Source organism: Oncorhynchus keta, chromosome 10 (assembly GCF_023373465.1).
Source record: "Oncorhynchus keta strain PuntledgeMale-10-30-2019 chromosome 10, Oket_V2, whole genome shotgun sequence".
Lineage (NCBI taxonomy): Eukaryota > Metazoa > Chordata > Actinopteri > Salmoniformes > Salmonidae > Oncorhynchus > Oncorhynchus keta.
This window is the reverse complement of record NC_068430.1, coordinates 74,953,271-74,974,222: the sequence shown is the minus strand read 5'-3', so window position 1 is coordinate 74,974,222 and position 20,952 is coordinate 74,953,271. Positions and strand designations below refer to the sequence as shown.

General features: G+C 58.7%; 1 protein-coding gene across 1 annotated transcript in view; it reads left to right on the top strand.

The window, feature by feature from the left end:
• LOC118378127 (venom factor-like) overlaps positions 1-20,952 on the top strand; it is a 48,209-nt gene that overhangs the window by 9,994 nt on the left and 17,263 nt on the right.

The following is a 20,952-nucleotide window of genomic DNA, read 5'->3' as shown; positions in this document are numbered from 1 at the left end:
CCCTCTCTCTGACTCCTCTGACTCCTCTCCTCTGATCCCTCTCTCCTCTGACTCCTCTGACTCTCTCTGACTCCTCTGACCCCTCTCCTCTGACTTCTCTCACCCCTCTTCTCTGACTCCTCTGACCCCTCTCCTCTGACCCCTCTTCTCTGACCCCTCTTCTCTCTGACCCTCTTCTCTGACCCCTCTCTCTGACCCCTTCTGATCCTCTCCTCTGACTCCTCTCCTCTGACCCCTCTCCTCTGACTCTTCTCCTCTGACTCTTCTCCTCTGACTCTTCTCCTCTGACTCCTCTCCTCTGACTCCTCTCCTCTGACTCTCTCTGACCCCTCTCCTCTGACCCCTCTCCTCTGACCCCTCTCCTCTGACCCCTCTCCTCTGACCCCTCTCCTCTGACTCCTCTCCTCTGACTCCTCTCTCTGACCCCTCTCCTCTGACTCCTCTCCTCTGACCCCTCTTCTCTGACTCCTCTGACTCTCTGACTCCTCTGACTCCTCTCCTCTGACTCCTCTCCTCTGACTCCTCTCCTCTGACCCCTCTCCTCTGACTTCTCTGACCCCTCTCCTCTGACCCCTCTTCTCTGACCCCTCTCCTCTGACTTCTCTGACCCCTCTCCTCTCTTCTCTGACCCCTCTCCTCTGACTCTTCTCCTCTGACTCCTCTCCTCTGACCCTCTCCTCTGACTTGTCTCCTCTGACCCCTCTCCTCTGACCCCTCTCCTCTGACTCCTCTCTCTGACCCCTCCCTCTGACCCCTCTCTGACCCCTCTCCTCTGACTCCTCTCCTCTGACTCCTCTCCTCTGACTCCTCTCCTCTGACTCCTCTCCTCTGACACCTCTCCTCTGACCCCTCTCCTCTGACTCCTCTCCTCTGACCCCTCTCCTCTGATCCCTCTCCTCTGACTCTTCTCCTCTGACCCCTCTCCTCTGACCCTCTCCTCTCTCCCTCTCCTCTGATCCCTCTCCTCTGACTCCTCTCCTCTGACTCCTCTCCTCTGACCCCTCTCCTCTGACTCCTCTCCTCTGACCCCTCTCCTCTGACTCCTCTCCTCTGACTCCTCTCCTCTGACTCCTCTCCTCTGACTCCTCCTCTGACTCCTCTGACTCTCCTCTCCTCTGACCCCTCTCCTCTGACCCCTCTCTTCTGACCCCTCTCCTCTGATCCCTCTCCTCTGACCCCTCTCTGACTCCTCTCCTCTGACCCCTCTCCTCCCCTCTCCTCTGACTCCTCTCCTCTGACTCCTCTCCTCTGACCCCTCTCCTCTGACTCCTCTCCTCTGACCCCTCTTCTCTGACTCATCTGACCCTGACCCCTCTCCTCTGATCCCTCTCCTCCTCTCCTCTGACCCCTCTCCTCTCCTTCTCTGACTCCTCTCCTCTGACTCCTCTCCTCTGACTCCTCTCCCTCTTCTCTGACTCCTCTCCTCTGACCCCTCTCCTCTGACCCCTCTCCTCTGACTCCTCTCCTCTGACTCCTCTCCTCTGACTCCTCTCCTCTGACCCCTCTCCTCTGACTCCTCTCCTCTGACCCCTTCTCTGACCTCTGACCCCTCTCTCCTCTGACTCCTCTCCTCTGATCCCTCTCCTCTCCTCTGACTCCTCTCCTCTGACCCCTCTGACTTCTCTCACCCCTCTTCTCTGACCCCTCTCCTCTGACCCCTCTCCTCTGACTTCCTCCCCTCCTCTGACCCCTCTTCCTGACTGACCCTCTCCTCTGACTCCTCTCCTCTGACCCCTCTCCTCTGACTCCTCTCCTCTGACCCCTCCCTCTCCTCTGACCCTCTCCTCTGACTCCTCTCCTCTGACCCCTCTCCTCTGACCCCCCTCTCCCCTCTGACCCCTCTCCTCTGACCCTCTCCTCTGACCCCTCTCCTCTGACCCCTCTCCTCTGACCCCTCTCCTCTGACCCCTCCTCTCCCCTCTGACCCCTCTCCTCTGACTCCCTCTCCCCTCTGACTCCTCTGACTCCCCTCTGATCCCTCTCCTCTGACTCCTCTGACTCCTCTCCTCTGACCCCTCTCCTGACTCCTCTCCTCTGACCCCTCTCCTCTGACTTCCTGACTCTTCTCTGACCCCTCTTCTCTTACTCCTCTCCTCTGACTCCTCTCCTCTGATCCCTCTCCTCTGACTCCTCTCCTCTGACCCCTCCCTCTCTCCTCTCCTCTGACCCCTCTCCTCTGATCCCTCTCCTCTGACTCCTCTCCTCTGACTCCTCTCCTCTGACCCCTCTCCTCTGACCCCTCTCCTCTAACTCCTCTCCTCTGACCCCTCTCCTCTGACCCCTCTCTGACTCCTCTCCTCTGACCCCTCTCCTCTGACCCCTCTCCTCTAACTCCTCTCCTCTGACCCCTCCTCTGACTCCTCTCCTCTGACCCCTCTCCTCTGACCCCTCTCCTCTGACCCCTCTCCTCTGACCCCCTCTCCCCTCTCCTCTGACCCCTCTCCTCTGACTCCTCTCCTCTGACTCCTCTCCTCTGACTCCCTCTCCTCTGACTCCTCTCCTCTGACCCTCTCCTCTGACCCCTCTCCTCTGACCCCTCTCCTCTGACTCCTCTCCTCTGACCCCTCTTCTCTGACTCCTCTCCCCTTTTCTGACACCTCTGACCCCTCTCCTCTGACCCCTCTCCTCTGACCCCTCTCCTCTGACCCCTCTCCTCTGACTCCTCTCCTCTGACTCCTCTCCTCTGACTCCTCTCCTCTGACTCCTCTCCTCTGACTCCTCTCCTCTGACCCCTCTCCTCTGACTCCTCTCCTCTGACTCCTCTCCTCTGACCCCTCTCCTCTGACTCCTCTCCTCTGACTCCTCTCCTCTGACTCTTCTCCTCTGACCCCTCTCCTCTGACCCCTCTTCTCTGACTCCTCTCCTCTGACTCCTCTCCTCTGACCCCTCTCCTCTGACTCCTCTCCTCTGACCCCTCTTCTCTGACTCCTCTGACCCCTTTTCTCTGACTCCTCTGACTCCTCTCCTCTGACCCTCCCTCTGACCCTCTGACTCCTCTCCTCTGACCCCTCTCCTCTGACTTCTCTCACCCCTCTTCTCTGACCCCTCTCCTCTGACCCCTCTCCTTTGACTTCTCTGACCCCTCTTCTCTGACTCCTCTCCTCTGACTCCTCTCCTCTGACTCCTCTCCTCTGACTCCTCTCCTCTGACTCCTCTCCTCTGACTCCTCTCCTCTGACTCCTCTCCTCTGACCCCTCTCCTCTGACTCCTCTCCTCTGACCCCTCTCCTCTGACTCCTCTCCTCTGACCCCTCTCCTCTGACTCTTCTCCTCTGACCCCTCTTCTCTGACTCCTCTGACCCCTTTTCTCTGACTCTGACTCTCTCCTCTGATCCCTCTCCTCTGACTCCTCTGACTCCTCTCCTCTGACCCCTCTCCTCTGACTTCTCTCACCCCTCTTCTCTGACCCCTCTCCTCTGACCCCTCTCCTCTGACTTCTCTGACCCCTCATCTCTGACCCCTCTTCTCTGACTCCTCTCCTCTCCTCTCCTCTGACTCCTCTCCTCTGACCCCTCTCCTCTGACTCCTCTCCTCTGACTCCTCTCCTCTGACCCCTCTCCTCTGACCCCTCTCCTCTGACTCTTCTCCTCTGACTCCTCTCCTCTGACCCCTCTCCTCTGACCTGTCTCCTCTGACCCCTCTCCTCTGACCCCTCTCCTCTGACCCCTCTCCTCTGACTCCTCTCTCTGACCCCTCTCCTCTGACCCTCTCCTCTGACTCCTCTCCTCTGACCCCTCTTCTCTGACTCCTCTGACCCCTCTTCTCTGACTCCTCTGACCCCTTTTCTCTGACTCCTCTGACTCCTCTCCTCTGATCCCTCTCCTCTGACTCCTCTGACTCCTCTCCTCTGACCCCTCTCCTCTGACTTCTCTGACCCCTCTTCTCTGACCCCTCTCCTCTGACTTCTCTGACCCCTCTTCTCTGACCCCTCTTCTCTTACTCCTCTCCTCTGACTCCTCTCCTCTGATCCCTCTCCTCTGACTCCTCTCCTCTGACCCCTCTCCTCTAACTCCTCTCCTCTGACCCCTCTCCTCTGATCCCTCTCCTCTGACTCCTCTCCTCTGACTCCTCTCCTCTGACCCCTCTCCTCTGACCCCTCTCCTCTAACTCCTCTCCTCTGACCCCTCTCCTCTGATCCCTCTCCTCTGACTCCTCTCCTCTGACCCCTCTCCTCTGACCCCTCTCCTCTAACTCCTCTCCTCTGATCCCTCTCCTCTGATCCCTCTCCTCTGACCCCTCTCCTCTGACCCCTCTCCTCTGACCCCTCTCCTCTAACTCCTCTCCTCTGACCCCTCTCCTCTGACCCCTCTCCTCTGACCCCTCTCCTCTAACTCCTCTCCTCTGACCCCTCTCCTCTGATCCCTCTCCTCTGACTCTTCTCCTCTGACCCCTCTCCTCTGATCCCTCTCCTCTGATCCCTCTCCTCTGATCCCTCTCCTCTGACTCCTCTCCTCTGACCCCTCTCCTCTGACCCCTCTCCTCTGACTCCTCTCCTCTGACCCCTCTCCTCTGACCCCTCTCCTCTGACTCCTCTCCTCTGACTCCTCTCCTCTGACTCCTCTCCTCTGACTCCTCTCCTCTGACCCCTCTCCTCTGACCCCTCTCCTCTGACCCCTCTCCTCTGACCCCTCTCCTCTGACTCCTCTCCTCTGACTCCTCTCCTCTGACCCCTCTCCTCTGACCCCTCTCCTCTGACTCCTCTCCTCTGACTCCTCTCCTCTGACCCCTCTCCTCTGACTCCTCTCCTCTGACCCCTCTTCTCTGACTCATCTGACCCCTTTTCTCTGACTCCTCTGACCCCTCTCCTCTGATCCCACTCCTCTGACTCCTCTCCTCTGACCCCTCTCCTCTGACTTCTCTGACCCCTCTTCTCTGACTCCTCTCCTCTGACTCCTCTCCTCTGACTCCTCTGATCCCTCTTCTCTGACTCCTCTCCTCTGACCCCTCTCCTCTGACCCCTCTCCTCTGACTCCTCTCCTCTGACTCCTCTCCTCTGACTCCTCTCCTCTGACCCCTCTTCTCTGACTCCTCTGACCCCTTTTCTCTGACTCCTCTGACTCCTCTCCTCTGATCCCTCTCCTCTGACTCCTCTGACTCCTCTCCTCTGACCCCTCTCCTCTGACTTCTCTCACCCCTCTTCTCTGACCCCTCTCCTCCTGACCCCTCTCCTCTGACTTCTCTGACCCCTCATCTCTGACCCCTCTTCTCTGACTCCTCTCCTCTGACTCCTCTCCTCTGACTCCTCTCCTCTGACCCCTCTCCTCTGACTCCTCTCCTCTGACCCCTCTCCTCTGACCCCTCTCCTCTGACCCCTCTCCTCTGACCCCTCTCCTCTGACCCCTCTCCTCTGACCCCTCTCCTCTGACCCCTCTCCTCTGACCCCTCTCCTCTGACCCCTCTCCTCTGACCCCTCTCCTCTGACTCCTCTCCTCTGACCCCTCTCCTCTGATCCCTCTCCTCTGACTCTTCTCCTCTGACCCCTCTCCTCTGATCCCTCTCCTCTGACCCCTCTCCTCTGACCCCTCTCCTCTGACTCCTCTCCTCTGACCCCTCTCCTCTGACCCCTCTCCTCTGACTCCTCTCCTCTGACCCCTCTCCTCTGACCCCTCTCCTCTGACTCCTCTCCTCTGACTCCTCTCCTCTGACTCCTCTCCTCTGACTCCTCTCCTCTGACCCCTCTCCTCTGACCCCTCTCCTCTGACCCCTCTCCTCTGATCCCTCTCCTCTGACCCCTCTCCTCTGACTCCTCTCCTCTGACCCCTCTCCTCTGACCCCTCTCCTCTGACTCCTCTCCTCTGACTCCTCTCCTCTGACCCCTCTCCTCTGACTCCTCTCCTCTGACCCCTCTTCTCTGACTCATCTGACCCCTTTTCTCTGACTCCTCTGACCCCTCTCCTCTGATCCCACTCCTCTGACTCCTCTCCTCTGACCCCTCTCCTCTGACTTCTCTGACCCCTCTTCTCTGACTCCTCTCCTCTGACTCCTCTCCTCTGACTCCTCTGATCCCTCTTCTCTGACTCCTCTCCTCTGACCCCTCTCCTCTGACCCCTCTCCTCTGACTCCTCTCCTCTGACTCCTCTCCTCTGACTCCTCTCCTCTGACCCCTCTCCTCTGACTCCTCTCCTCTGACCCCTCTTCTCTGACTCCTCTGACCCCTTTTCTCTGACTCCTCTGACTCCTCTCCTCTGATCCCTCTCCTCTGACTCCTCTGACTCCTCTCCTCTGACCCCTCTTCTCTGACTTCTCTCACCCCTCTTCTCTGACCCCTCTCCTCTGACCCCTCTCCTCTGACTTCTCTGACCCCTCATCTCTGACCCCTCTTCTCTGACTCCTCTCCTCTGACTCCTCTCCTCTGACTCCTCTCCTCTGACCCCTCTCCTCTGACTCCTCTCCTCTGACCCCTCTCCTCTGACCCCTCTCCTCTGACTCTTCTCCTCTGACTCCCTCTCCTCTGACCCCTCTCCTCTGACCTGTCTCCTCTGACCCCTCCTCTGACCCCTCTCCTCTGACCCCTCTCCTCTGACTCCTCTCTCTCTGACCCCTCTCCTCTGACCCCTCTCCTCTGACTCCTCTCCTCTGACCCCTCTTCTCTGACTCCTCTGACCCCTCTTCTCTGACTCCTCTGACCCCTTTTCTCTGACTCCTCTGACTCCTCTCCTCTGATCCCTCTCCTCTGACTCCTCTGACTCCTCTCCTCTGACCCCTCTCCTCTGACTTCTCTGACCCCTCTTCTCTGACCCCTCTCCTCTGACTTCTCTGACCCCTCTTCTCTGACCCCTCTTCTCTTACTCCTCTCCTCTGACTCCTCTCCTCTGATCCCTCTCCTCTGACTCCTCTCCTCTGACCCCTCTCCTCTAACTCCTCTCCTCTGACCCCTCTCCTCTGATCCCTCTCCTCTGACTCCTCTCCTCTGACTCCTCTCCTCTGACCCCTCTCCTCTGACCCCTCTCCTCTAACTCCTCTCCTCTGACCCCTCTCCTCTGATCCCTCTCCTCTGACTCCTCTCCTCTGACCCCTCTCCTCTGACCCCTCTCCTCTAACTCCTCTCCTCTGATCCCTCTCCTCTGATCCCTCTCCTCTGACCCCTCCTCTGACCCCTCTCCTCTGACCCCTCTCCTCCCTAACTCCTCTCCTCTGACCCCTCTCCTCTGACCCCTCTCCTCTAACTCCTCTCCTCTGACTCCTCTCCTCTGACTCCTCTCCTCTGACTCCTCTCCTCTGACCCCTCTCCTCTGACCCCTCTCCTCTGACTCCTCTCCTCTGACCCCTCTTCTCTGACTCCTCTGACCCCTTTTCTCTGACACCTCTGACCCCTCTCCTCTGACCCCTCTCATCTGACCCCTCTCCTCTGACCCCTCTCCTCTGACTCCTCTCCTCTGACTCCTCTCCTCTGATCCCACTCCTCTGACTCCTCTCCTCTGACCCCTCTCCTCTGACCCCTCTCCTCTGACCCCTCTCCTCTGACTCCTCTCCTCTGACTCCTCTCCTCTGATCCCACTCCTCTGACTCCTCTCCTCTGATCCCACTCCTCTGACTCCTCTCCTCTGACCCCTCTCCTCTGACTTCTCTGACCCCTCTTCTCTGACTCCTCTCCTCTGACTCCTCTCCTCTGACCCCTCTCCTCTGACTCCTCTCCTCTGACCCCTCTTCTCTGACTCCTCTGACCCCTTTTCTCTGACTCCTCTGACTCCTCTCCTCTGATCCCTCTCCTCTGACTCCTCTGACTCCTCTCCTCTGACCCCTCTCCTCTGACTTCTCTCACCCCTCTTCTCTGACCCCTCTCCTCTGACCCCTCTCCTTTGACTTCTCTGACCCCTCTTCTCTGACTCCTCTCCTCTGACTCCTCTCCTCTGACTCCTCTCCTCTGACCCCTCTCCTCTGACCCCTCTCCTCTGACCCCTCTCCTCTGACTCCTCTCCTCTGATCCCTCTCCTCTGACTCCTCTCCTCTGACCCCTCTCCTCTGACTCTTCTCCTCTGACCCCTCTTCTCTGACTCCTCTGACCCCTTTTCTCTGACTCCTCTGACTCCTCTCCTCTGATCCCTCTCCTCTGACTCCTCTGACTCCTCTCCTCTGACCCCTCTCCTCTGACTTCTCTCACCCCTCTTCTCTGACCCCTCTCCTCTGACCCCTCTCCTCTGACTTCTCTGACCCCTCATCTCTGACCCCTCTTCTCTGACTCCTCTCCTCTGACTCCTCTCCTCTGACTCCTCTCCTCTGACCACCTCTCCTCTGACTCCTCTCCTCTGACTCCTCTCCTCTGACCCCTCTCCTCTGACCCCTCTCCTCTGACTCTTCTCCTCTGACTCCTCTCCTCTGACCCCTCTCCTCTGACCTGTCTCCTCTGACCCCTCTCCTCTGACCCCTCTCCTCTGACCCCTCTCCTCTGACTCCTCTCTCTGACCCCTCTCCTCTGACCCCTCTCCTCTGACTCCTCTCCTCTGACCCCTCTTCTCTGACTCCTCTGACCCCTCTTCTCTGACTCCTCTGACCCCTTTTCTCTGACTCCTCTGACTCCTCTCCTCTGATCCCTCTCCTCTGACTCCTCTGACTCCTCTCCCTCTGACCCCTCTCCTCTGACTTCTCTGACCCCTCTTCTCTGACCCCTCTCCTCTGACTTCTCTGACCCCTCTTCTCTGACCCCTCTTCTCTTACTCCTCTCCTCTGACTCCTCTCCTCTGATCCCTCTCCTCTGACTCCTCTCCTCTGACCCCTCTCCTCTAACTCCTCTCCTCTGACCCCTCTCCTCTGATCCCTCTCCTCTGACTCCTCTCCTCTGACTCCTCTCCTCTGACCCCTCTCCTCTGACCCCTCTCCTCTAACTCCTCTCCTCTGACCCCTCTCCTCTGATCCCTCCCTCTGACTCCTCTCCTCTGACCCCTCTCCTCTGACCCCTCTCCTCTAACTCCTCTCCTCTGATCCCTCTCCTCTGATCCCTCTCCTCTGACCCCTCTCCTCTGACCCCTCTCCTCTGACCCCTCTCCTCTAACTCCTCTCCTCTGACCCCTCTCCTCTGACCCCTCTCCTCTGACCCCTCTCCTCTAACTCCTCTCCTCTGACCCCTCTCCTCTGATCCCTCTCCTCTGACTCTTCTCCTCTGACCCCTCTCCTCTGATCCCTCTCCTCTGATCCCTCTCCTCTGATCCCTCTCCTCTGACTCCTCTCCTCTGACCCCTCTCCTCTGACCCCTCTCCTCTAACTCCTCTCCTCTGACCCCTCTCCTCTGACCCCTCTCCTCTGACCCCTCTCCTCTGACTCCTCTCCTCTGACCCCTCTTCTCTGACTCCTCTGACCCCTCTTCTCTGACTCCTCTGACCCCTTTTCTCTGACTCCTCTGACTCCTCTCCTCTGATCCCTCTCCTCTGACTCCTCTGACTCCTCTCCTCTGACCCCTCTCCTCTGACTTCTCTGACCCCTCTTCTCTGACCCCTCTCCTCTGACTTCTCTGACCCCTCTTCTCTGACCCCTCTTCTCTTACTCCTCTCCTCTGACTCCTCTCCTCTGATCCCTCTCCTCTGACTCCTCTCCTCTGACCCCTCTCCTCTAACTCCTCTCCTCTGACCCCTCTCCTCTGATCCCTCTCCTCTGACTCCTCTCCTCTGACTCCTCTCCTCTGACCCCTCTCCTCTGACCCCTCTCCTCTGACTCCTCTCCTCTGACCCCTCTCCTCTGACCCCTCTCCTCTGACTCCTCTCCTCTGACTCCTCTCCTCTGACCCCTCTCCTCTGACTCCTCTCCTCTGACCCCTCTCCTCTGACCCCTCTCCTCTGACCCCTCTCCTCTGACCCCTCTCCTCTGACCCCTCTCCTCTGACTCCTCTCCTCTGACCCCTCTCCTCTGACCCCTCTCCTCTGACTCCTCTCCTCTGACTCCTCTCCTCTGACTCCTCTCCTCTGACTCCTCTCCTCTGACTCCTCTCCTCTGACTCCTCTCCTCTGACCCCTCTCCTCTGACTCTTCTCCTCTGACCCCTCTTCTCTGACTCCTCTGACCCCTTTTCTCTGACACCTCTGACCCCTCTCCTCTGACCCCTCTCATCTGACCTCTCTCCCCTGACCCCTCTCCCCTGACCCCTCTCCTCTGACTCCTCTCCTCTGACTCCTCTCCTCTGATCCCACTCCTCTGACTCCTCTCCTCTGACCCCTCTCCTCTGACCCCTCTCCTCTGACCCCTCTCCTCTGACTCCTCTCCTCTGACTCCTCTCCTCTGATCCCACTCCTCTGACTCCTCTCCTCTGATCCCTCTCCTCTGACTCCTCTGACTCCTCTCCTCTGACCCCTCTCCTCTGACTTCTCTGACCCCTCTTCTCTGACCCCTCTCCTCTGACTTCTCTGACCCCTCTTCTCTGACCCCTCTTCTCTTACTCCTCTCCTCTGACTCCTCTCCTCTGATCCCTCTCCTCTGACTCCTCTCCTCTGACCCCTCTCCTCTAACTCCTCTCCTCTGACCCCTCTCCTCTGATCCCTCTCCTCTGACTCCTCTCCTCTGACTCCTCTCCTCTGACCCCTCTCCTCTGACCCCTCTCCTCTAACTCCTCTCCTCTGACCCCTCTCCTCTGATCCCTCTCCTCTGACTCCTCTCCTCTGACCCCTCTCCTCTGACCCCTCTCCTCTAACTCCTCTCCTCTGATCCCTCTCCTCTGATCCCTCTCCTCTGACCCCTCTCCTCTGACCCCTCTCCTCTGACCCCTCTCCTCTAACTCCTCTCCTCTGACCCCTCTCCTCTGACCCCTCTCCTCTGACCCCTCTCCTCTAACTCCTCTCCTCTGACCCCTCTCCTCTGATCCCTCTCCTCTGACTCTTCTCCTCTGACCCCTCTCCTCTGATCCCTCTCCTCTGATCCCTCTCCTCTGATCCCTCTCCTCTGACTCCTCTCCTCTGACCCCTCTCCTCTGACCCCTCTCCTCTAACTCCTCTCCTCTGACCCCTCTCCTCTGACCCCTCTCCTCTGACTCCTCTCCTCTGACTCCTCTCCTCTGACTCCTCTCCTCTGACCCCTCTCCTCTGACCCCTCTCTTCTGACCCCTCTCCTCTGATCCCTCTCCTCTGACCCCTATCCTCTGACTCCTCTCCTCTGACCCTCTCCTCTGACCCCTCTCCTCTGACTCCTCTCCTCTGACTCCTCTCCTCTGACCCCTCTCCTCTGACTCCTCTCCTCTGACCCCTCTTCTCTGACTCATCTGACCCCTTTTCTCTGACTCCTCTGACCCCTCTCCTCTGATCCCACTCCTCTGACTCCTCTCCTCTGACCCCTCTCCTCTGACTTCTCTGACCCCTCTTCTCTGACTCCTCTCCTCTGACTCCTCTCCTCTGACTCCTCTGATCCCTCTTCTCTGACTCCTCTCCTCTGACCCCTCTCCTCTGACCCCTCTCCTCTGACTCCTCTCCTCTGACTCCTCTCCTCTGACTCCTCTCCTCTGACCCCTCTTCTCTGACTCCTCTGACCCCTTTTCTCTGACTCCTCTGACTCCTCTCCTCTGATCCCTCTCCTCTGACTCCTCTGACTCCTCTCCTCTGACCCCTCTCCTCTGACTTCTCTCACCCCTCTTCTCTGACCCCTCTCCTCTGACCCCTCTCCTCTGACTTCTCTGACCCCTCATCTCTGACCCCTCTTCTCTGACTCCTCTCCTCTGACTCCTCTCCTCTGACTCCTCTCCTCTGACCCCTCTCCTCTGACTCCTCTCCTCTGACCCCTCTCCTCTGACCCCTCTCCTCTGACCCCTCTCCTCTGACCCCTCTCCTCTGACCCCTCTCCTCTGACCCCTCTCCTCTGACTCCTCTCCTCTGACCCCTCTCCTCTGACTCCTCTCCTCTGACCCCTCTCCTCTGACTCCTCTCCTCTGACCCCTCTCCTCTGACCCCTCTCCTCTGACCCCTCTCCTCTGACCCCTCTCCTCTGATCCCTCTCCTCTGACCCCTCTCCTCTGATCCCTCTCCTCTGACTCCTCTCCTCTGACCCCTCTCCTCTGACCCCTCTCCTCTAACTCCTCTCCTCTGACCCCTCTCCTCTGACCCTCTCCTCTGACTCCTCTCCTCTGACTCCTCTCCTCTGACTCCTCTCCTCTGACTCCTCTCCTCTGACCCCTCTCCTCTGACCCCTCTCTCTGACCCCTCTCCTCTGATCCCTCTCCTCTGACCCCTATCCTCTGACTCCTCTCCTCTGACCCCTCTCCTCTGACCCCTCTCCTCTGACTCCTCTCCTCTGACTCCTCTCCTCTGACCCCTCTCCTCTGACTCCTCTCCTCTGACCCCTCTTCTCTGACTCATCTGACCCCTTTTCTCTGACTCCTCTGACCCCTCTCCTCTGATCCCACTCCTCTGACTCCTCTCCTCTGACCCCTCTCCTCTGACTTCTCTGACCCCTCTTCTCTGACTCCTCTCCTCTGACTCCTCTCCTCTGACTCCTCTGATCCCTCTTCTCTGACTCCTCCTCCTCTGACCCCTCTCCTCTGACCCCTCTCCTCTGACTCCTCTCCTCTGACTCCTCTCCTCTGACTCCTCTCCTCTGACCCCTCTCCTCTGACTCCTCTCCTCTGACCCCTCTTCTCTGACTCCTCTGACCCCTTTTCTCTGACTCCTCTGACTCCTCTCCTCTGATCCCTCTCCTCTGACTCCTCTGACTCCTCTCCTCTGACCCCTCTCCTCTGACTTCTCTCACCCCTCTTCTCTGACCCCTCTCCTCTGACCCCTCTCCTCTGACTTCTCTGACCCCTCATCTCTGACCCCTCTTCTCTGACTCCTCTCCTCTGACTCCTCTCCTCTGACTCCTCTCCTCTGACCCCTCTCCTCTGACTCCTCTCCTCTGACCCTCTCCTCTGACCCCTCTCCTCTGACTCTTCTCCTCTGACTCCTCTCCTCTGACCCCTCTCCTCTGACCTGTCTCCTCTGACCCCTCTCCTCTGACCCCTCTCCTCTGACCCCTCTCCTCTGACTCCTCTCTCTGACCCCTCTCCTCCTGACCTGTCTCCTCTGACCCCTCTCCTCTGACCCCTCTCCTCTGACCCCTCTCCTCTGACTCCTCTCTCTGACCCCTCTCCTCTGACCCCTCTCCTCTGACTCCTCTCCTCTGACCCCTCTTCTCTGACTCCTCTGACCCCTCTTCTCTGACTCCTCTGACCCCTTTTCTCTGACTCCTCTGACTCCTCTCCTCTGATCCCTCTCCTCTGACTCCTCTGACTCCTCTCCTCTGACCCCTCTCCTCTGACTTCTCTGACCCCTCTTCTCTGACCCCTCTCCTCTGACTTCTCTGACCCCTCTTCTCTGACCCCTCTTCTCTTACTCCTCTCCTCTGACTCCTCTCCTCTGATCCCTCTCCTCTGACTCCTCTCCTCTGACCCCTCTCCTCTAACTCCTCTCCTCTGACCCCTCTCCTCTGATCCCTCTCCTCTGACTCCTCTCTCTGACTCCTCTCCTCTGACCCCTCTCCTCTGACCCCTCTCCTCTAACTCCTCTCCTCTGACCCCTCTCCTCTGATCCCTCTCCTCTGACTCCTCTCCTCTGACCCCTCTCCTCTGACCCCTCTCCTCTAACTCCTCTCCTCTGATCCCTCTCCTCTGATCCCTCTCCTCTGACCCCTCTCCTCTGACCCCTCTCCTCTGACCCCTCTCCTCTAACTCCTCTCCTCTGACCCCTCTCCTCTGACCCCTCTCCTCTAACTCCTCTCCTCTGACTCCTCTCCTCTGACTCCTCTCCTCTGACTCCTCTCCTCTGACCCCTCTCCTCTGACCCCTCTCCTCTGACTCCTCTCCTCTGACCCCTCTTCTCTGACTCCTCTGACCCCTTTTCTCTGACACCTCTGACCCCTCTCCTCTGACCCCTCTCATCTGACCCCTCTCCTCTGACCCCTCTCCTCTGACTCCTCTCCTCTGACTCCTCTCCTCTGATCCCACTCCTCTGACTCCTCTCCTCTGACCCCTCTCCTCTGACCCCTCTCCTCTGACCCCTCTCCTCTGACTCCTCTCCTCTGACTCCTCTCCTCTGATCCCACTCCTCTGACTCCTCTCCTCTGATCCCACTCCTCTGACTCCTCTCCTCTGACCCCTCTCCTCTGACTTCTCTGACCCCTCTTCTCTGACTCCTCTCCTCTGACTCCTCTCCTCTGACCCCTCTCCTCTGACTCCTCTCCTCTGACCCCTCTTCTCTGACTCCTCTGACCCCTTTTCTCTGACTCCTCTGACTCCTCTCCTCTGATCCCTCTCCTCTGACTCCTCTGACTCCTCTCCTCTGACCCCTCTCCTCTGACTTCTCTCACCCCTCTTCTCTGACCCCTCTCCTCTGACCCCTCTCTTTGACTTCTCTGACCCCTCTTCTCTGACTCCTCTCCTCTGACTCCTCTCCTCTGACTCCTCTCCTCTGACCCCTCTCCTCTGACCCCTCTCCTCTGACCCCTCTCCTCTGACTCCTCTCCTCTGATCCCTCTCCTCTGACTCCTCTCCTCTGACCCCTCTCCTCTGACTCTTCTCCTCTGACCCTCTTCTCTGACTCCTCTGACCCCTTTTCTCTGACTCCTCTGACTCCTCTCCTCTGACCCTCCTCTGACTCCTCTGACTCCTCTCCTCTGACCCTCTCCTCTGACTTCTCTCACCCTCTTCTCTGACCCCTCTCCTCTGACCCCTCTTCTCTGACTCCTCTGACCCCTCTTCTCTGACTCCTCTGACCCCTTTTCTCTGACTCCTCTGACTCCTCTCCTCTGATCCCTCTCCTCTGACTCCTCTGACTCCTCTCCTCTGACCCCTCTCCTCTGACTTCTCTGACCCCTCTTCTCTGACCCCTCTCCTCTGACTTCTCTGACCCCTCTTCTCTGACCCCTCTTCTCTTACTCCTCTCCTCTGACTCCTCTCCTCTGATCCCTCTCCTCTGACTCCTCTCCTCTGACCCCTCTCCTCTAACTCCTCTCCTCTGACCCCTCTCCTCTGATCCCTCTCCTCTGACTCCTCTCCTCTGACTCCTCTCCTCTGACCCCTCTCCTCTGACCCCTCTCCTCTAACTCCTCTCCTCTGACCCCTCTCCTCTGATCCCTCTCCTCTGACTCCTCTCCTCTGACCCCTCTCCTCTGACCCCTCTCCTCTAACTCCTCTCCTCTGATCCCTCTCCCTCTGATCCCTCTCCTCTGACCCCTCTCCTCTGACCCCTCTCCTCTGACCCCTCTCCTCTAACTCCTCTCCTCTGACCCCTCCTCTGACCCCTCTCCTCTAACTCCTCTCCTCTGACTCCTCTCCTCTGACTCCTCTCCTCTGACTCCTCTCCTCTGACCCCTCTCCTCTGACCCCTCTCCTCTGACTCCTCTCCTCTGACCCCTCTTCTCTGACTCCTCTGACCCCTTTTCTCTGACACCTCTGACCCCTCTCCTCTGACCCCTCTCATCTGACCCCTCTCCTCTGACCCCTCTCCTCTGACTCCTCTCCTCTGACTCCTCTCCTCTGATCCCCTCCTCTGACTCCTCTCCTCTGACCCCTCTCCTCTGACCCCTCTCCTCTGACCCCTCTCCTCTGACTCCTCTCCTCTGACTCCTCTCCTCTGATCCCACTCCTCTGACTCCTCTCCTCTGATCCCTCCTCTGACTCCTCTCCTCTGACCCCTCTCCTCTGACTTCTCTGACCCCTCTTCTCTGACTCCTCTCCTCTGACTCCTCTCCTCTGACCCCTCTCCTCTGACTCCTCTCCTCTGACCCCTCTTCTCTGACTCCTCTGACCCCTTTTCTCTGACTCCTCTGACTCCTCTCCTCCTGATCCCTCTCCTCTGACTCCTCTGACTCCTCTCCTCTGACCCCTCTCCTCTGACTTCTCTCACCCCTCTTCTCTGACCCCTCTCCTCTGACCCCTCTCCTTTGACTTCTCTGACCCCTCTTCTCTGACTCCTCTCCTCTGACTCCTCTCCTCTGACTCCTCTCCTCTGACCCCTCTCCTCTGACCCCTCTCCTCTGACCCCTCTCCTCTGACTCCTCTCCTCTGATCCCTCTCCTCTGACTCCTCTCCTCTGACCCCTCTCCTCTGACTCTTCTCCTCTGACCCCTCTTCTCTGACTCCTCTGACCCCTTTTCTCTGACTCCTCTGACTCCTCTCCTCTGATCCTCTCCTCTGACTCCTCTGACTCCTCTCCTCTGACCCCTCTCCTCTGACTTCTCTCACCCCTCTTCTCTGACCCCTCTCCTCTGACCCCTCTCCTCTGACTTCTCTGACCCCTCATCTCTGACCCCTCTTCTCTGACTCCTCTCCTCTGACCTCTCCTCTGACTCCTCTCCTCTGACCCCTCTCCTCTGACTCCTCTCCTCTGACTCCTCTCCTCTGACCCCTCTCCTCTGACCCCTCTCCTCTGACTCTTCTCCTCTGACTCCTCTCCTCTGACCCCTCTCCTCTGACCTGTCTCCTCTGACCCCTCTCCTCTGACCCCTCTCCTCTGACCCCTCTCCTCTGACTCCTCTCTCTGACCCCTCTCCTCTGACCCCTCTCCTCTGACTCCTCTCCTCTGACCCCTCTTCTCTGACTCCTCTGACCCCTCTTCTCTGACTCCTCTGACCCCTTTTCTCTGACTCCTCTGACTCCTCTCCTCTGATCCCTCTCCTCTGACTCCTCTGACTCCTCTCCTCTGACCCCTCTCCTCTGACTTCTCTGACCCCTCTTCTCTGACCCCTCTCCTCTGACTTCTCTGACCCCTCTTCTCTGACCCCTCTTCTCTTACTCCTCTCCTCTGACTCCTCTCCTCTGATCCCTCTCCTCTGACTCCTCTCCTCTGACCCCTCTCCTCTAACTCCTCTCCTCTGACCCCTCTCCTCTGATCCCTCTCCTCTGACTCCTCTCCTCTGACTCCTCTCCTCTGACCCCTCTCCTCTGACCCCTCTCCTCTAACTCCTCTCCTCTGACCCCTCTCCTCTGATCCCTCTCCTCTGACTCCTCTCCTCTGACCCCTCTCCTCTGACCCCTCTCCTCTAACTCCTCTCCTCTGATCCCTCTCCTCTGATCCCTCTCCTCTGACCCCTCTCCTCTGACCCCTCTCCTCTGACCCCTCTCCTCCTAACTCCTCTCCTCTGACCCCTCTCCTCTGACCCCTCTCCTCCTAACTCCTCTCCTCTGACTCCTCTCCTCTGACTCCTCTCCTCTGACTCCTCTCCTCTGACTCCTCTCCTCTGACCCCTCTCCTCTGACCCCTCTCCTCTGACTCCTCTCCTCTGACCCCTCTTCTCTGACTCCTCTGACCCCTTTTCTCTGACACCTCTGACCCCTCTCCTCTGACCCCTCTCATCTGACCTCTCTCCCTGACCCCTCTCCCTGACCCCTCTCCTCTGACTCCTCTCCTCTGACTCCTCTCCTCTGATCCCACTCCTCTGACTCCTCTCCTCTGACCCCTCTCCTCTGACCCCTCTCCTCTGACTCCTCTCCTCTGACTCCTCTCCTCTGATCCCACTCCTCTGACTCCTCTCCTCTGATCCCACTCCTCTGACTCCTCTCCTCTGACCCCTCTCCTCTGACTTCTCTGACCCCTTTTCTCTGACTCCTCTGACCCCTCTCCTCTGACCCCTCTTCTCTGACTCCTCTCCTCTGACCCCTCTTCTCTGACTCCTCTGACCCCTTTTCTCTGACTCCTCTGACTCCTCTCCTCTTGACTCCTCTCCTCTGATCCCTCTCCTCTGACTCCTCTGACTCCTCTCCTCTGACCCCTCTTCTCTGACCCCTCTTCTCTGACCCCTCTTCTCTGACCCCTCTCCTCTGACTTCTCTGACCCCTCTTCTCTGACCCCTCTTCTCTGACCCCTCTTCTCTGACTCCTCTCCTCTGACTCCTCTCCTCTGACTCCTCTCCTCTGACTCCTCTCCTCTGACTCCTCTCCTCTGACCCCTCTCCTCTGACTCTTCTCCTCTGACTCTTCTCCTCTGACTCTTCTCCTCTGACTCCTCTCCTCTGACCCCTCTCCTCTGACCCCTCTCCTCTGACCCCTCTCCTCTGACTCCTCTCCTCTGACCCCTCTTCTCTGACTCCTCTGACCCCTTTTCTCTGACTCCTCTGACTCCTCTCTCCCCTCTCCTCTGACTCCTCTGACTCCTCTGACCCCTCTCCTCTGACCTCTCTCCTCTGACCCCTCTCCTCTGACCCCTCTCCTCTGACTCCCTCTCCCCTCTCCTCTGACCCCTCTCTTCTCTGACCCCTCTCTTCTCTGACCCCTCTCCTCTCCTCTCTGACCCCTCCCTCCTCTGACTCCTCCCTCTGACTCCTCTCCTCCTCTGACCCCTCTCCTCTGACCCCTCTCCTCTGACTCTCCTCTGACCCCTCTTCTCTGACTCCCCCTCTCCTCTGACCCCTCTCCTCTGACTCCTCTCCTCTCCTGACCCCTCTCCTCTGACCCCTCTCCTCTGACCCCTCTCTCTGACTCCTCTCCCTCTGACCCCTCTTCTCTGACTCCTCTGACCCCTTTTCTCTGACTCCTCTGACTCCTCTCCTCTGATCCCTCTCCTCTGACTCCTCTGACTCCTCTCTGACCCCTCCCTCTCCTCTGACCCCTCTTCTCTGACTCCTCTCCTCTGACCCCTCTCCTCTGACCCCTCTCCTCTGACTCCTCCCCCTCTTCTCTGACTCCTCTGACCCCTCTCTGACTCTGACTCCTCTCCTCTGATCCCTCTCCTCTGACTCCTCTGACTCCTCTCCTCTGACCCCTCTCCTCTGACTTCTCTCACCCCTCTTCTCTGACCCCTCTCCTCTGACCCCTCTCCTCTGACTCCTCTGACCCCTCTTCTCTGACCCCTCTTCTCTGACTCCTCTCCTCTGACTCCTCTCCTCTGACTCCTCTCCTCTGACCCCTCTGACCCCTCTCCTCTGACCCCTCTCCTCTGACTCTCTCCTCTGACCCCTCTCCTCTGACCCCTCTCCTCTGACCCCTCTCCTCTGACCCCTCTTCTCTGACCCCTCTCCTCTGACTCTGACCCCTCTTCTCTGACTCCTCTCCTCTGACTCCCTCTCTGACCCCTCTTCTCTCCTCTGACCCCTTTTCTCTGACTCCTCTGACTCCTCTCCTCTGACCCTCTCCTCTGACTCCTCTGACTCCTCTCCTCTGACCCCTCCCTCTGACTTCCTGACCCCTCTTCTCTGACCCCTCTTCTCTGACCCCTCTCCTCTGACTTCCTGACCCCTCTCCTCTGACCCCTCTCTGACTCCTCTCCTCTGACTCCTCTCCTCTGACCCTCTCCTCTGACCCCTCTCCTCTGACTCCTCTCCTCTGACTCTCTCCTCCGATCCCTCCTCTGACCTCCTGACCCCTCTCCTCTGACTCTTCCCTCTCCTCTGACCCCTCTCCTCCTGACCCCTCTCCTCTGACCCCTCTCCTCTGACTCCTCTCTCTGACCCCTCCTCTGACCCCTCTCCTCTGACCCCTCTCCTCTGACCCCTCTCCTCTGACCCTCTCCTCTGACCCCTCTCTCTGACCCCTCTTCTCTGACCCCTCTCCTCTGACTCCTCTCCTCTGACTCTTCTCTGACTCCTCTGACCCCTTTTCTCTGACTCCTCTGACTCCTCTCCTCTGATCCCTCTCCTCTGACTCCTCTGACTCCTCTCCTCTGACTCTCCTCTCCTCTGACCCCTCTTCTCTGACCCCTCTCCTCTGACTCTCTGACCCCTCTCCTCTCCCCTCTTCTCTGACTCCTCTCCTCTGACTCCTCTCCTCTGACTCCTCTCCTCTGACCCCTCTCCTCTGACTCCTCTCCTCTGACTCCTCTCCTCTGACTCCTCTCCTCCCCCTCTCCTCTGACCCCTCTCCTCTGACTCTTCTGACTCCTCTCCTCTGACCCCTCTCCTCTGACTCTTCTCCTCTGACCCCTCTTCTCCTCTGACTCTTCTCCCCCTCTCCTGACTCTTCTCCTCTGACTCTTCTCCTCTGACCCCTCTCCTCCTCTGACTCCTCTCCTCTGACTCTTGACTCTCCTCTGACTCCTCTCCTCTGACTCTCCTCTCCCCTCTCCTCTGACCCCTCTCCTCTGATCCCTCTCCTCTGACTCTTCTCCTCTGACCCCTCTCCTCTCCTCTCCTCTGATCCCTCTCCTCTGACTCCCTCCTCTGACTCCTTCTCCTCTGACCCCTCTCCTCTGACTCCTCTCCTCTGACCCCTCTCCTCTGACCCCTCTCCTCTGACTCTCTCCTCTGACTCCCTCTCCTCTGACTCCTCTCCTCTGACTCCTCTCCTCTGACTCCTCCTCTGACCCCTCTCCTCTGACCCCTCTCTTCTGACCCCTCTCCTCTGATCCCTCCTCTGACCCTGACCCTCTCCTCTGACCCCTCTCCTCTGACCCCTCTCCTCTGACTCCTCTCCTCTGACTCCCTCTCCTCTGACCCCTCTCCTCTGACTCCCTCCCTCTGACCCCTCTTCTCCTCTGACCCCTCTCCTCTGACCCCTCTCCTCTGACCCCTCTCCTCTGACCCTTCCTCTGACCCCTCTGACTCCTCTCCTCTGACCCCTCCTCTGACTCCTCTCCTCTGACTCCTCTCCTCTGACCCCTCTCCTCTGACCCTTCTCCCCCTCTCCTCTGACCCCTCCTCTCCTCTGACTCCTCCCTCCCCTCCTCTGACTCCTCCCCTCTTCTCTGACTCCTCTCCTCTGACCCCTTCTGATCTCTCTCTGACTCCTCTCCTCTGACCCCTCCCTGACTCCTCTCCTCTGACTCCTCTCCTCTGACTCCTCTCCTCTGACTCCTCTCCTCTGACCCTCTCCTCTGACTCCCTCTCCTCTGACCCCTCTTCTCTGACTCCTCTGACCCCTTTCTCCTCTGACTCCTCTCCTCTGATCCTCTCCTCTGACTCCTCTCCTCTCCTCTGACTTATCTCACCCCTCTTCTCTGACCCCTCTCCTCTGACCCCTCCCTCTGACTCCTCCTCTGACTTATCTGACCCCTCATCTGACTCCTCTCTCCTCTGACCCCTCTCTCCTCTGACTCCTCTCCTCTGACCCCTCCCTCTGACTCCTCTGACCCCTCTCCTCT